Genomic DNA, 16,803 nt, shown 5'->3' with positions numbered 1-16,803 from the left:
TATTCTTTCCAGATACCTATTGTTGTCACCTATGAATCCCCAGATCACTCTCCTTTTTTATAACCCACTTGCGTCCTCAAGTAAATATGTCTTAGGTGTCACAATTCCTAGTTACAGCTCTAGCTGTTGTCATTGGTACCTTATTAATACTAAATAAAAGGAAATACGCCCTGCTTCCAAAGTATGACTTTTTGGAAAGTCTTAGGACACCATTCTCTCAGTCCATTAAACCACAAATAATTTTATCTTTGGTTAACTTTTCAGAAGATCTTGCTACTACCAAAATTAGCTCAAAATACTTGATAGTAACTATCAAACCCAAAGTCCTCCTAAAGTTGACAGCGTCAGTACCAGCTTCATTTTGAAGAAAGTTAAGCTGAGGTGAGAGCTGTTTAATAATTAGCCCAAGGTCACTCATGGAGTCAGGGAGAAAGCTATGGATAGAAGTCAAATCTCCTGACACCCAGCCTTGTCTCACTAACAGACTGCACTGCACTCTGCGACCTACTTGCTCTAAGTTTTGTAGAATTTCTTCTACTGAATTCCCTTAGTTGTATAAAGCAACTCAAAAGAAAAAATAGTAAATTTTACTTTATGGAAGTTATAATAAATAAAAACTATTAAAATGCTAGTTAAAAGAAAAAAGACACTTCCATCAATCCTCTCAATATCCAGGAGAAAAAAAAACACATATATACTTTACATTAAAAAAATATGATTGCATTGATTTTAGACTCTGGAATATGGTATAGTATACTATACTGGACAAAAAATATTAACATTCTTTTAAAAATACAGGCTTTGTTTAGCAGTGATTCTGTTTTAAATTTCTCAATGCTATATACACCAATATAAAAGTCACAGAGAAAAGTCTAACTTTGGATAAAATCCCAAAGTTTTGTTTTCAAGTTTTATAAATGCAATTTTTCATATGTTAATGAATGTAATATATTAAAAATATAGGTTAAAAAGTTGTGAATAAATAACTTTTAAAATAACCCCCAAACTATAAAATCATCTTTAGGTTTAATGAAAGCAAAATTTCCCAGTTCACTCTTACTGAAGTGATAGAATGATTTATTTTGACCTCCAAGGAACAGAAAGGTAGAACAACTTGTATAAGTCAGAGAGACAGGTTAATGGCAATAGTGAGCCTCCTTCCCCAATTTCCTGTAGTCAAATCAGTGCTCTATGCAATGAGCCACACAATCATGGGTTAAAGTAAAGTTAAAAAAAACCCACAAGCTCTATTAAAACAAAATTTCTACTAACTAATATTACTACTTGGAGATCAGTATAAATGTCAAGCCCTTTCAAAGAAGTCCTTGCTATTTCTGCGTGATTTATTCCAAATTTTAGGGCTCATGAAAATACACAGAATTTTTCAATTTCCTTCCTAAAAAGTCACCTTAGAAAAAAATTTTTTGAGTAGGTCCCTTGAAATTAATATTAAAGAAAACTTATTTTATATTAAAACAGGTCTGTTCTTAAACATTTTATAGGTCAAAAATCTGAGCAAAGTCATTGCCAAAATAAACTACTTGATAAACTAGTTCTGCCTAACTTAATCTGCCATGATTCATATTCCCATAAGTATCCTCACTGCTTCTGACCTGTCACTGTAGACAATCAATTTATTTTTTACAAAATAATTGTAATAGTGGTCTGGCACAGGGGCAGACCCTATCAGTTTGCTTAGGTGAAACAAAGTCTCCAAATAGAAGATGCTAGGGAACAACTGTGAACTGGTCTAGTTATTCTGTAAAGTCATTTGGAACTAAGCCCCAGCTTAATGAAGAAAAGGACTCATCTCATATATAAATAAATATTTAAGGAACGGCAAAGAATTGGAAACTGAGGAGGTATGCATCAATTGGGGGGGGACAGTTAGGTGGCACAGTGGATAAAACATCAGGAGGTGCAGGACCTGAGTTCAAATCCAGCCTCAGGTAATAATTACCTAGCTGTGTGACCTTGGGCAAGTCACCTAACCAATGCCTTGGAAAAACAAAAATAAACAAAAAAAAGATAAAATGGCTGTAATAGGACCAGGGTTTCTCTGCCTCAGCTTTCTTTCCCAATAACATAGGCAAAGACTTAAGACAAATCTGCCCCTGGGAACATAATTGGTTTCAACTTCCCAAATGTAATTTCATGGTCAACTAGGGGCATAAAAAGTCCCTGCAACAAGGAGTCAGGGTCTTGGGTCTTGTGTGCCTAAGTCCATGAATCTCTAAGTTACCCTAATGAACTTCCTTGGATGGTTCCATATGGAAGTGAAGGGATTACAATCAGAGAGGTTAAATATCCCTGTATCTTTGTTGCATATCCTTACTATGTTAGGATAAAGTAAACCTCCATCTGTAAATGTTCAATGAGCTGCAAATATTTCATTTTGTCCCCAAATCTAACTCCAGTTCTGGCCTTAGAGCTTCTCCTACAACACTGATAATTTCAGAGCAACTTGGGAATTGATGAAACCACGAACTGATGCAGAACTAAGAGAATAATTTATACAATAGCATTACTATAAAAACAGACTTTGAAAGGCTTTAGAACTCTGATCAATGTAATAACCATTTCAGCGATCACATGACAAATGAAACATATTTACTGTCATAGATGACAGACCCATAGTGCAAACTGGGACAATTTTTTCTTTTGCCATGGTCAACGGGGGAAATGTTTTCCTTGACTATACATGTTTGTAACATGGGGTTTGTTTTTCTTTCTTTCTCATAGGGGAGGGGTGTTGTTAGAAGGGAAAGAAGGCAGATTTTTGTTCATTAAAAAAATAAAAATACAAATTTAATATTAATAAAAAAGAAATTCAAGTTGAATCAAACAAGAAATAGAAAGTCTGGGCATTTTGTTTTAATATATTAATGACAGATCATAAATAACTGAACTCTAGCTTCTCTGAAAAACTGGAAAAGGGCAGTGCTGCCAAATTAGAACTAGTGATTTACTAGTGCAGTCAGTGTGCTTCTCCAACTCAAAGAACGAAAACTCATTTCTGTAAACCACAAGAGAATTTTCATTTTTGTGTTTCTTTTCCTTTCCCAGGTATGTATGTTCAAAGATGATAGTATCTGACTGGTAGAGCAGTTGCAGCTGCAAAAACTGTATTGGAATTGGGCTTGTGAAAAGGAAAGTATTAGCACTGGAGAGAAGCCATGAAAAAGCTGGGCTATTTGATCAAGACAAAGCCTAGTACAGAGGTGAAATGTAAAGTGGCTAATTAGTGGCCTTTCAGGAACTATTTTCTGTCCCTATGAAACTTAACCAGTGGTCTCCCAATTAACTATGCTAGAAAATTCGGTTCAGGTTATTTGTAATTCTCTGGTGATTTCTTCAAATTCCTTGCCTGATTCATGTCTACACATTGATTAATGAGTTTTATTTTTCACTCTCTTGGGAGGAAACTCTTAACTAGAGTCAAAAGTAGTCAAGGATAAAGTAGGGTAGGGGGAGTGATAACTCAATGAATGTGAGAATGGGAGCTTACTTCTCCTAATTAGGGGTCAAGCTCTTTTGGAGCTGAACTAGGGCAAACTGCATTAAGGATATAAAGATCAGGGATCTGTGCAAGTTGCCAGCCTTCAGGCCTCCACACATGTGCTATGCTAGACTATCAAGGCATTTTAACTAGCTTCCTCTCAGGTGCAAGGTTGAACAACCTTTCTTAATAAAAGTATCACAAATGTGGACACTAGTGATTCTTCAAAGTATAGGCTAATTACTTATTTAAGTATTATATACAAAGCAGTCACAAATGCATCATTAAAGAAATCTACAGATTATTAGAAGAAGATAACATATTATCTGAGGAACAAAAAAGATGTGTCAAAAAGACCCAAGAGTATAAAGTATAATTCATTATCAATTCAGTAAGTACTAAAAAAGTCACCTGAAAGTAAAATAACATTTTTACTGTCTTTATGGCTTATTACAAAGCTCTAAGACTCATTTCTAAGATCATGATTTATTCATATATTATTTTGGGTTTTTTTTTTGTTTTGCCTTTGCAAGGCAATAGGGTTAAGTGACTTGCCCGAGGTCACACAGTTAGGTAATTAAGTGTCTGAACTGGATTTGGACTCAGGTCCTCCTGACTCCAAGGGTAGCACTCTATCCTGTGTTACCTAGCTGCTTCCTTATTAATATATTATTAAAGATATCAAATAGAAGTAAGTACAGTAAGAAGGTTGAGTATTTGATGTTCACAAGGAAATTGATTCCTGATAAAGAATTGGAAACTAAGGTGATGCCCATAAGTTGGGGAATAATTGAATAAATTGTGGCACAGGATTGTGATGTAATTCTATATAAGAGGTTTTAGAAAAACCTGGCAACAAAAAAATGAAATAAGCAGAATCAGGAGAACATTGTGCACAGTAACGGTAATATTGTCATAATAACAAACTGTGAAAGACTCAGATATTCTGAGTAATACAAAGATCCATAATAATTTCAAAGGAATCATGATAAAAAAAATTGCGATCCCCCACCAGAGAGAGAACTTATGAACTCTGAGTGGAGTACAAAGCAGACTTATTTATCATTTCACACACACATATACAAAATTTATGTTGAAATTTGATTTGCATAACTACATATATATATAAAATGAGTCTCTCTTTCTCCATTATAATGGGTATTTCTTGCCTTCTTGATGGGGGTAAGGATAAAGAAAGGGAAAGATCTGGAACTGAAAATAAAAGTTTTAAATTTAAATAAAATATGCCACCAACACAATGTTGTCAAGAAATACTCTAACATATGTATGTATGTAAAATATATAATATATTTTAGGGAGACAGTTTAACTTCCTTAAAGTTCTGCCTATTATTATTTCTCTCCTAGAGAGAATTAAGTATAGCCTCCAAATCAAAATAGCCATATGAAAACATTTCATTGTATAACAGTCTATATGGTTTCACTGAAAAAAATACATGAAGTATCTCCTTCATCATGAAATTTTTCTCACATAATATCAAAATGTAATCTGGAGTTGGTAACTAAGTTTCTTAATATAAGCCAAGGGAAGGTTGAGACTGGAGGGTTTGAGTTTGAATATAGGGATCAAATTCAGGAAATACTTACAAATATCCTGATTGCCTCCAGGCAATTGCATCCAGATACACACATAAAGCTGTCAAGGTGAAAACTGTGGCAAAAAGTTAGAAAAACTCACTGGCATCATGAAATTACAGCTTAACAAGAAGAATATATTTAAAGTAATTAGAACCTAACCAATTTCAATTTTAGTGTTTACTTTTGGAACTATAAAAGGAACTATGACAGATTTGGAAGATATACCTTTAAAAAAGCCAATGCAGTATCATGAAAACAAAGGGCTTATTTGCCTTAGTCAACTATAAAAAGATTAATCTTGGCTCACCAAAAAGATGGAAAAGAACTGAGATATCCTCAAGCACAAGACAAAGATTTAAAAGAAAAACAACTTCAGAAATATTTTTGGAACACGCAAGTAACCATCCACTAAACAATAGTCTAGTTGATAACAGGATAAATAAGAACTAGTATATATAGCTCCACTAAACAATAGTAAAGTTGAAAACAGGGAAAATTCATTGGACTTTGTCAAATGTAATAAAACTTAGAAAACTTAGAATTTAGGAAAGTTTAATAAAGGTTGACATCCTAAATATTAATAATCTCCAAGTTATATGAAACTAAAAGATTTCAAAATACAGAGACATAACAGAACAAATTAAAATTACCTCTATCATTCTGATTGCTACTAGAATTTTACTTAGGATGCTTTTGAGTGAATCTAAAAATGTGTTTATTTGCCTGTAGATTAGTCCATAGAACACAAAACATTAAAAATAATTTGTCCCAAAGATATTCTATTTGAGCTCAATCAAAGATGAAAGGAATGTTTTTTCTATGATAAAAAAAATACATTATATAAAGGAACAACAGAAGCATAGTAGAACTTGCTCCTAAATTGTTTCTACCTTAAAATCCATAAAAATGAAAATGAGATGAATAATAATACTTCACATTTCCTCAAGATACATTAATATTTACTAGAATCTCAAAACAACCCTATAACATAAATAAGGTAGGTATTAAATCCACGTTTTGCAGATGATGAAACTGAGACTCAGAATAACTTGTCCCAATGTCACCCAAATTTCCTGATTTTTAACATATGCTACTTCCCCTGAATGAAGGTAAGTATGCCTCAAAAAAGTATGTTGAGTGGCAAAGTAGATAGTGCCTGGTCATGGAATCAGAAAGATCTCTGTGAAAATCTATCCTCAGATACTACTAGCAATGTGGCCCTAGGCATGTCACCTCACCATATTCCTCATTTTTTCTCATCTGTAAAATGAGTTTCAGAAGGAAAAGGCTAACTACTCCAGTATCTTTGCCAAGAAAACCCAGGGTCAAAAAAGAGTCAAAACAGAACTGAAATGACTGAACAACAATACAACAAAAAAATCTGTCCTAGATAATTTCAAACCCAAACATTCATTATATTCTTTAATATGTGTTAAGAATGCTCTGTGATTTTTTTTTCAATTCAAAGAATTCTAATTTTACTAGCTGAATAACAAGAAGTCTCAGTTTCAACTAAACAGCCTGGTATTTTTCACACGTATTTGTTTACTGAGAAAATGGGTCCCATTCAGTATGAGCTCTTTTCTCCCATCTTAATATCTCAAAACTCTTTGTTACCTTTCCTCATTATTTTTTACTTTCCTTCAGTCTTCTGATGAAGGATGCCCTCCTCTTAACCACAGTCAATTCTTCTATTTGTACCCTTGATCTCATCCCCTTCCAATTCTTCCCTCTGCCAGATTAATCCTGCAATCAATCCTTTGTAATCAACAACCTTTCCTGCTGCCTACAAGCACATGCAGTTCTTCTCCACTTACATCTGACCCTACAATCGCCTGAATCCTATACCTTGCCTCATCTCCTAGAATCAAAGTTCTAAAAACCACCAAGTCAAATTCCTAGGAAAAGCTCCCTATACTAATTGTCTCTCTTCTAAATCCTCATTCTTCTTGGCTTTATTGTAGCATTTGACATTATTGACCACCTTTTCCTGTTTTTTTTCCTCCCTTACACTGCTCTCTCTTGGTTCTCTTCCTTTCTCAGGTTATACCTTCTCAGGTTCCATTGCTGGATTATTATTCATGTTATGCCCACTAACTGGTTATACTCCACAGCTCTGTCATAGACTCTTCTTTTTACAAAGGGATCTCTGAGTATCTCATCATCTCTCACAAATTCATGCAAATGAGTTTTGGATTTATTTATCCAATCTTAATCTTTCTTATGAGTACCTTTGAGTATCCATAGCAATTATCTAGTCTTACTTCCCAATTATAAACATCTCAGATTTAAAGATAAGGACAGGACCTATGATTTCATTTGCATGAGGAAAGGAAACTGAGTTTATGAATGCACTCTTCATTTTCCACTCAATAAATATGAGTGGCTTCTGAACTCCTTCAGGATCAAACATTAAATCCTCTGTTTGGCATTCAAAGTCTCTCAGTCTTCCTGAGCTCCACTCCACCCCTTCATCGTACATCCTCTTGGCCTTCTTATTGGTCCACAAACACTCCATTGCTCAGTTTCAGGCATTCTCTCTAGCTGTCCCCAAGACCTGGAAAACTCTCCTTTTCCATTCCCATTTGTTGACTTCCTTAGCTCCCTTTATGTAAAACCTCATCTTCTCAGGAAGTCTTTTCCATTCCCTCTTAATTCTAGGGCCTTCCCTCTTTCAATTGTTCCCTATTTAACTAGTAAATAGCTTGCTTGTACTAATCCATTTGCATGTTTTCTCTCCCACAAATTGTGAGCTCCTTAAAGTCTTTGCCTCTTTTTCACCCTTCAGTGCTCAGTTCAGTGTAGGTGGCATATAATGGGCATTTAATAAATGTTTACTGATGAACTGACTGTCTCTGCAAGTTCCCAATATACTGAAAACTTAAATTATTTGTCCACCAGGGTCATTCAACCAGTGAGTCATATTTTCTTGGTTCTAAGGTCTCTTCTTCATGTACTACCCCATTCCTGCCTCAAACTTAATGTGTCCAGAACATAATTCATTATCTTTCTCTTGTATACATATATATGTGTGTGTGTGTGTGTGTGTGTGTGTGTGTGTATGTATATATATATATATATATACACTTCTAAAATTCCCATTTCTGTTGAGAAGTCACTATTCTTCCAGTCATATTCCATTCCAGTCATACACACACACACACACACACACACATATATATATATATATATGTGTGTGTGTGTGTGTGTGTGTGTGTGTGTGTATATGTATACTTCTAAAATTCCCATTTCTGTTGAGAAGTCACCATCCTTCCAGTCATACCAGTTCACAACCTTGGAGTCATCTTCTTTGATCCTTTTCCCCTCCATATGCAATAATCAATTTTTAACCTTTTTTTCATTTACCTTCCCCTTTTGCATACATAAAGCCTCCAATCTAGTTCAATTTCCTTCTACCTCTCACCAGATTATTGCAATCACAGGGCTGCCTGCCTCAGGTCTATCCCCCTTGAAGTCCATCTTTCCACTCAATTACCAAAGTGTTAATCATATAGTATAGGTTTGACCTTGTTACTGTGCTGATCAAAAAGTTTCAATTATTCCCTATTGTTTCTAAAATAAAATACAAATTCTTCTGCTTGGCATCTAAAGCCTGTGACAATCTAGCTCTCACTATCTTTCTACTAAATTCTTGTCCAGTGCATTACCATTTCTCTAGTCTCTATGATTTTTTACAGACATTATATCTTGAATGTATTAGAATCCTCATTTAAACTTCTTAGAACCCCTAACTCCCTTCTGAGTTCAGTTTAACAGTCATTTTCTACATGGGGTTATTCCTGATATCCCTGGGGAATGGTGGCTTTTCTGATGAAATTACTTTGTTTTTACTTATATCCACATGTTATTTTCCCCAATCATATGTTAGCTTCTTAAGAGTAGAGAATCCTTTGGCAAAAATATTTATTTGTAGATTAACTGGGCAGGTCCATGATAACCTCCCTGAACATCACTTCAAAGTCACTGTGAGAAAACCAAGTTTGCCTCTAGGCAACTGCTTATCCTGGGGGTTCTCAGAATCCATGACAGAATATTCCATGCAGAATGTTGGAGTCTTCATTCTCTTGGCAATGAGTAGCTATCAGTGAAGTAGGTGATCTATCAATGGAAAAACAGGCCAGGATACTACTGTCCTTTGAGGGGTTTTCCTCAATGACACTGGCTATATAAGAAAAACATTTCCACCCTTCCCACAAGCAAGGAGCATCTGTAACTGATGCCAGAACTCAGCACTGGTTTCTAAAGTTAGCCATGCACTTGGCAGCAAGAATAAGTCAACAATGGTTATCATAAAAATATTGGCTGATGTCCTGGCACTCACCTTACCTTAAATCAGGGAACTGGAAGGAAGCCAGCCTGGCCACCGTTTAAAAGACACAGAGCTAATCCCTAGCAGGGTCCATCATGAAGAGATTGCCAGATAGCTCAGTCTCACTCCCCAAATAAAAAATGTGAGCAATAGAAGAATCTTCCCCCAACACAACTGATACTGGAAAAATGGGGAACAAAACTACTACCATTTTGATTTTGACTGAGGCCATGTCTGTTCAGAGAGGTAGTCGCTGATAAGTGGAAGCAGCCCTCTCCTTAGAAGTTTTACTTTCTTAAAGACAATTTCCAGTCCTCACTCCAGTTTTAAGAGATCAAAAACATTCTTAGGGCAGCTAGGTGGCATGGTGGATAGAGCACCAGCCCTGGATGAAGGAAGACCTGAGGTCAAATCTGGTCTCATTCACTTAATAAATTACCTAGCTGAGTGACCTTGGGCAAGTCACTTAACCAAAAAATCAACTAGGCGCCCTAGTCCCCCGGGCCGGCGGCCGAGGCGCCGAGCGGCTGACACACCCTCCCCCTTCTCCCCTTCCTCCCCTCCCCTCCTCCCCCGCCAGCTCCACCTGGCCCAGCCCGGCTCTGTGAGGCACCCCGGAGCCTCCGGCGGATGCCAGGTGGTATATATCTATCTCTTAAAGTTGGGAAAAGAAAAACAACTTTTTGAGTAATAAAAATGCCGCCTAAATTCAAGCGCCACCTAAATGATGATGATGTCACTGGTTCTGTGAAAAGTGAAAGGAGAAATCTTTTGGAAGAAGATTCAGATGAAGAAGAGGATTTTTTCCCTAAGGGGACCATCTGGACCAAAATTTGAACCCCGGAATGACAAAATTAGACATGTACAGAATCAGGTGGATGAAGTAATTGATGTCATTGCAAGAGAATATTACAAAAGTGATTGAAAGAGGAGAGAGACTGGATGAGCTACAAGACAAATCAGAAAGCTTATCAGATAATGCAACAGCTTTTAGCAACAGCTCGAAACAGCTTCAAAGGCAAATGTGGTGGCGTGGATGCAAAATGAAGGCCCATCATGGCTCTGGTTGCTGTTATCCTTTTGCTGTTGATTATCATTCCTATTGTCCTGAAATATCGGACTTGATTCTGTGACCAGAGATCTCTAATAAAACATTTCTGGGACAATTTAAAAAAAAAAAGAAGATTGCTGCATAATTTAAAGATAAATGTACATGACTCTGAAAAGTGTTTTTTCTCAAGAAGAGGCAAGTGTCCTGTTCAAATTGGAGCATTGACAAATTCCCGATTAGCATCCTTTCCTTTACCAAAATATGCTGTCATTAATTTATTTTTAAAAGAAACATCTACTTTGCCTTGTTATAGAAGCCTAATTTGAAACTAGATACTTGCCAATACATTATTTGTATACAGAGTTAAACGTTGACGATGATATTTATAATTTAACATAACTTCCTACTGTAAATTAGAGAGGGAGGGATTTATTGCATCAAGTTCAGGGACAGGATGGGAGGTAAGAGATGAAACATTATGTAAAAAGGATTGGTAACCATTCAATTAATGATCACAAAGTGTATAATTTTTCTCATGTAAAAAAATTAGATTTTGGAAATGGTTTCCATTATTTATGGCAAAACTAATATTTTCAATACTGCTACTTTCAACTGTGACTAAAGACATTCCAGTAAACCTATTTTGCCTGTATGTAGAATCTGTGACAACTTTTTTTTTTTTTTACTTTGGGGCTATACTTGATCAATCTTATAGCACAGCCTTGGATAATTAAGGCAGGAAATGAGATTGAAGGAAAGGAGAGCATCAGTGGAGTGTTTGGGAATAACGACTTCTACCTATGAGCACATTGCAATAAAGTAATAATTGGAGAGAAGCTAAGAGAAAATGAATAAAAGAAATCTATAGTTACTCAAAAGAAAAAAAAATCAACTAAAAAAAAAGACATTCTTTAACTTCTTCCCTGGGAAATCCATTCTTGTATTTAAATACCAGTACTCTCTAGATATCTAACTTGCTTTTATCACATGCTACCTTAGATTGGGTTTGTATACATTTCTTGGCATGCCATTAGCATGCAAGTTTCTTGAAGGTTGGAACTGTTCTGTTTTTCTATCTTTGTAACCTCAGTGCTTAACATTTGTATACATTCAGAACTTACTAAAGGGTTGTTGAATTTCAAGCAGCCCTATTAGGGAGAAATCAAATCTAGAGAGATCTTGCTACAACTTTGCCAATTTATCTTTGTTCTCTCAATAACAGTAAAAAAAGATGATTCCTTTGTGTCTTTATGTATATATACAAATATACATTATAAATAAAAACACATAATAGTCCTTTGCTCTTGAAGATAAAAATGATATGACTATGTTGGGATGCAAGTTCAATGTATCCAACTGTAGAAACACCCCTCACACACACCCCTACAAATACATAATGTATATACATAAATTCTTGATCAAAAGAATCATTTATGTCTGTATGTATTTATGTATAAGTGTGTATTTACACATACATACACACTTGCTTCTGCCCCCCCCCCCAGCTGTAATCCTTTGGACTGGAATCTATCAGGTTGTCAATATAACTCAATATCAGGGAGCTCATCTTCTTGCCAGACTGCTTCAGTCTTGCTACCTTCTGCCTTTCTGATTGGAGTGCTGGAGGGTAAAGCAAAGAATTCCTCTGAAAGTCTCCTGCAAAGGGCTCCCAGGCAGCCAGCTCTTCATTTCCCAGCACCTATATTCCTTTGGATTGGGGCACCATGGCCCAGCTTGGACACCATGCCCCAGCTTGGACACCTGTTTATTTTACCCTCATCACTTTTCAACTTTTGTGTGCTGTCTTCCCCTATGAGATTACAAATTCCTTCAGGGCAAGTACTGCCTTTTTCAGATTTATATATCCGAACTTTAGCACACTTAATGATTGTCACATTCCATGCAACAATTACTGATATTTATTTTTTATGTCACTTAAAGGAGAAAATAATTCTATTCTTTGGACGTACTGCTTTATAGCAGTGCTTGTACTATGGCAAAAAATAATGGGAGGTAGGTAAAATTTGCCTTGGATGATTCCTCAGTTCCAATCTCTTCAGTCTTCCTATAATACATAGTAGGAGATGGAGCCCAGGGGAAAACATGTTAAATTTAAGTTCAAAAAGATTCTGGATTCCAGTCCTAGCTCTGACACTTATTCACTGTGTGATCAAGATAGCTAAGTTATCTAGGTCATAGATCTGAATATAAGAGATATGAATATGAAGCAAGGAATCTCTGGCACACAAAAATCATCTTTTTGTACTTGAAACAAATCTTGTGGTTCTTTTTCTGTACTGTGGGGATGTTTTCCATTCTGTGTTGGCTGTTTGTGAACCCCATTTCCTAAGTCACTTTAATAGGAGCATGCACAGTGCTAAAGGACATCACTCATACACAACATTAATGAAAGCTGCTCATGAACAGTGGTTGCTGCCTTATCAGATATTAGTTGCTCTTTAAGGACCACCTGTGGCATGGCAGTAGATAGCCATACCCACACAAGTTGTTAAACTGTTCCTCAAGCACTGCTCTTGCTTCTCCCATCACAGAAAATGTACTTAAGTTGGCCTGCTTCTTCCTGGGGCTCTTTACTATGTGACTCCTGGCTTGGCTTTCCCCTTCCTCTTCCTCCAGGATGGATCCATGTGCTCCAGCTCCATGATGTTGGACCCATATGGTCCCAGATCTATGTGGCTGGACCCCTGGTGATCCCATTTTCTTTTCTTAACTGTTTTTGCTATTCTCTCCACCTGTCTCTCCTTCTTTAACTTGACTATCTCCTTAAACTATTATCTGTTTAGAAACTTATCCTCTTTTAACTTGACTGTCCTCTTACCTTATTAAAGTACCTAAACTTGATTCCCAGTTCCTCATTAGGGATGAGTGGTTTCCTGTCTCAACTTTAGCCCTTCTCTCCCTCAACTTCTGGTAATCAGTCTGTCCTTTAAGTCAATTCTGAAACTTACTATCTTTTTTGTTTTTGTTTTTGTTTTTGTAAGGCAATGGGGTTAAGTGGTTTGCCCAAGGTCACACAACTAGGCTATTAAGTGTGTGAGGCCGCATTGAACTCAGGCCCTCCTGACTCTAGGGCCTGTGCTCTACCCACTCTGTCACCTAGCTGCCCCTTCTGAAAGTTACTCTCTTGCTGCTTCTCCAAAGAACCTGATTTGTGAACTTTTTGTGGTAATTTGTAAACTGTTTGTGCAACCTGTGAATTAAAGTCTGAGCCTTTCTTACTTTCCTGAGTCAGAGAGTTCAGTGATTTCATCACCCAAACAAACCACAGCTGTCCCTTTCTCCAGCAACAAAAGACCTAAATCTACAAGAAAAAAATGGAGAATCCTATGGGAAGACCAGATATCAGGACAGGATAGACAGATCATATAGTACATAATGGAGAGTGTCCTAAGAAGGCTGGAAAAAGCCAGAGTAAAAAGTTTTAAATGCTAGGCAGAGTAGTTTATACAGGTCAGTCAGTCAGCATTTATTAAGGGACTGCTATGTGTCCAGCCTGTACAAGGACACAAAGGAAAGAAAAATACAGTTCCTGCCCTCAAGGAACTCATAATCTAATGGAAGAGACAACATGTGAACAGTTATTTGCAAACAAATAAAACAAAGGATAAACAATAGAGGAAAAGCATAAAATTAAGTGAGATCTGGAAAAGGCTTCCTCTAGAACAAGGTTGTCCAAAATGCAGATTTTTGTGGCCCCCTGTGGGTTTACTAAATGCTTTAGAAAATGAAGCTGAGCTACCAAAGGGCTCTCACTAAAATGGCAAGTCAAAATATATTGACTATTGTTTTAATAAAAACTTTTAAAACTTAGGTTGGACAGCTCTGTTCTAGAAGGAGGGGTGGAGAAGTGGAGATGAGGGAAAGCATCTCACAGACTAGGGACAATCAATGAACAGACCAGGCAGGAGATGGGAGCATCTTGTACAAGGAACAACAGTGAGATCAGTATCCCTGGATTGCAGAATATACCAAAGGAAATTGCAGAATATACCAAAGGAAGTAAAGTACACTAATGCTAGAAAGGGAGGGGAGGGTCTAGATTAGGAAGAAGTTTTGAACACCAGAGGATTGTCTATTTGATTCTGCAGGTGTTAGGGAGACCCTAGAGTTTGAATGATATAGGATATAAAGTCAGGCCTGCAGTATAGGAAAAATTATTTTGATGGCTGAGTTGGGGATGGAATAGAATGGGAAGATACATTTATCCTGCAGAGCTTCAAGAGTGAGCAGCTATTCACTTCCCATAAACTATTTATCCCCTGAAATGCCCACCTTCAACATAAAGCACTGCAAACTACTACCCTTAGGGTTTTAAGGCTCATTCCCAAATCCCTTAAGATGCTTTCCATCAGGGAGTCTTGTAGGTAACAGGGAACCCTGTTCTGTGCATTATACTAGTAGTGACTTTGGAATCCATTGAAATATAAGGCTATTTGCCTTTCCCAAGCTGTTATTTTTTTATTATTTTTACTGAGGGGCAGAGTAGAGAGTAGCCTGACTGGAATAGGTTACATTCTCTTCCTTCCCTATCTTGATGGTTTGGTGGATTATTTTCAAGTCCATACTCTACAATCAAATCCTTCACCCCCTTGTCCTCTCCACAATCAAGCTGTGTCAGATGCTGCCAACTATGGATTACTCTCACCATCACTCTTATTCACATGCTGCTAAATAAAATTTCAGGTCATGAAATTGGGCTTGGGAGGCTTGCCTCAACATAGAGTGTAAGTAAATCAGAGTTTTAGCCACTGGTTTGCCAAGAAGTTCTTGAAGAGTGATGCCTCTGGAGACCCTGCACCAGCACCTAAGAGTTACCAGTAGTATCCAGAAAGCAATTAGTTAGGAGGGGGGCCAGTATAAAGGCTGAAATTTCACCTGAAAGTTCTTCTTAACCATAACAGCACTCTTTTGATCTTTTAGACTACAAAAATCAAGTAAGAAAAAGACCATGTGACCTGAAGATGATTTGATTTAATGTGGTTTTTAGGAAGATTTCTTTAAGTTTTTTTTCTTATTTACAGTAAGGTGTTTGTTATTTGCTCTCAGGTGACAGGTGATACCTCTAGCTGACTTGGTTTTAGTATCAAATATGGTTTAAGGAAACATTTATTCAAATGATGATCATAATGCTACTTGGTCAGTATTCAGCTTCTAATGTAGTTTATGTAATATAAATATGGAAATCAAGATAGTTGCATTTTTTGGAGGCTGAATACTTAAATAAGGTGGTAGTTGAATTTTTCCCTGGAAGTTGGATGGTTCATGTTCTGATGATTTGGTCAACAATTTTGCTTTGGTAGACTAAATAACAGCTAAATTAGTGTGCTAGCCAAAAAAAGGATCAAAGAGACAACTGTCAGCTTTAAAAAAGTTTCATACTGAATAAGAAACAGGAAATACTTGAAGACTTCTAAGAAATTACAGGATATTTCTAATGAAATTTCTCTTCTCATTATGTGACCAAAGTCACATTTAAGCTTCAGCTTCAGTATTTGACCCTCCAGTGAATAGCTTGAATTAATTTTTTTAGGTATTAAATGATTTTTAAGAGGTCCTGAGCAATAAATATCTAGGCACATAAATTTAAATGATAACTACTTTTCTTTAGCCTTCTTGTCAATTTAGTTAAATAGTGTGTGTGTGGGGAGGACAAAGAAATAGTAAACCAAGAGTAGTTACTTATGGCATCTTTGTGATTTCAGGAGTAATGAGACAAGCTCTGCAAATAAGGCAAATATTCCTCCACCCTAAAAACCACAGGCATCAGAGTTATGGCACACATTAGAATACAAAGACCCTATAAAGACAGCCCACCCCAAGACTGGCCTACAGTTCATTTATGAGTTAAATGGTCTTTCCACTAGGGTGGTTATTTATAAATATTATGACCACTTTTGTAATGGAATTTGACATCCAGGAATATCAAATTCTGCATCTTTTAGATGGTAGGCTCAATAAATTTGTTCAATGTGAATTTACCTGGAGAAAAGGAGACCTCAGTCAACTTGGTTGCAGTCTTGAGTCCCTGGAGAAAAGTAGAGGTTTTCTCTAGCTGCTATCTGAAGTTGCCTTCAGTAGAGGGATGCAAAGAGCAAATATTTGGATTCATCTCCTTGATGAGGACACTAAAGAAGGGAAGGTTCTAAATGGTGGGTCAAGGAATTGAGTGGGCAATGGTATGGAGCAAACCAGGCCCTGGGAATAAGATGTATGCAAAACTTATGACGTCTTAACTATCTAATTATAGATAAACCTGGAGATTAGTGGCTGTGCCTGAGGTAAAACATCTGGGATAGGGACCCAA

General features: G+C 36.6%; 1 protein-coding gene and 1 pseudogene across 7 annotated transcripts in view; one reads left to right on the top strand and one right to left on the bottom strand.

Annotated features, from left to right (window-relative positions):
* KCNMB4 (potassium calcium-activated channel subfamily M regulatory beta subunit 4) overlaps nucleotides 1-16,803 on the bottom strand; it is a 171,076-nt gene that overhangs the window by 98,844 nt on the left and 55,429 nt on the right. The window lies entirely within an intron of this gene.
* LOC141514945 (vesicle-associated membrane protein 4 pseudogene) lies at nucleotides 9,193-11,348 on the top strand (annotated as a pseudogene).

Source organism: Macrotis lagotis, chromosome 2 (genome assembly GCF_037893015.1).
Source record: "Macrotis lagotis isolate mMagLag1 chromosome 2, bilby.v1.9.chrom.fasta, whole genome shotgun sequence".
Classification (NCBI taxonomy): Eukaryota; Metazoa; Chordata; class Mammalia; order Peramelemorphia; family Peramelidae; genus Macrotis; species Macrotis lagotis.
Note: the sequence above shows the minus strand (reverse complement) of the source record. Positions and strands in the feature narration are given on the sequence as shown.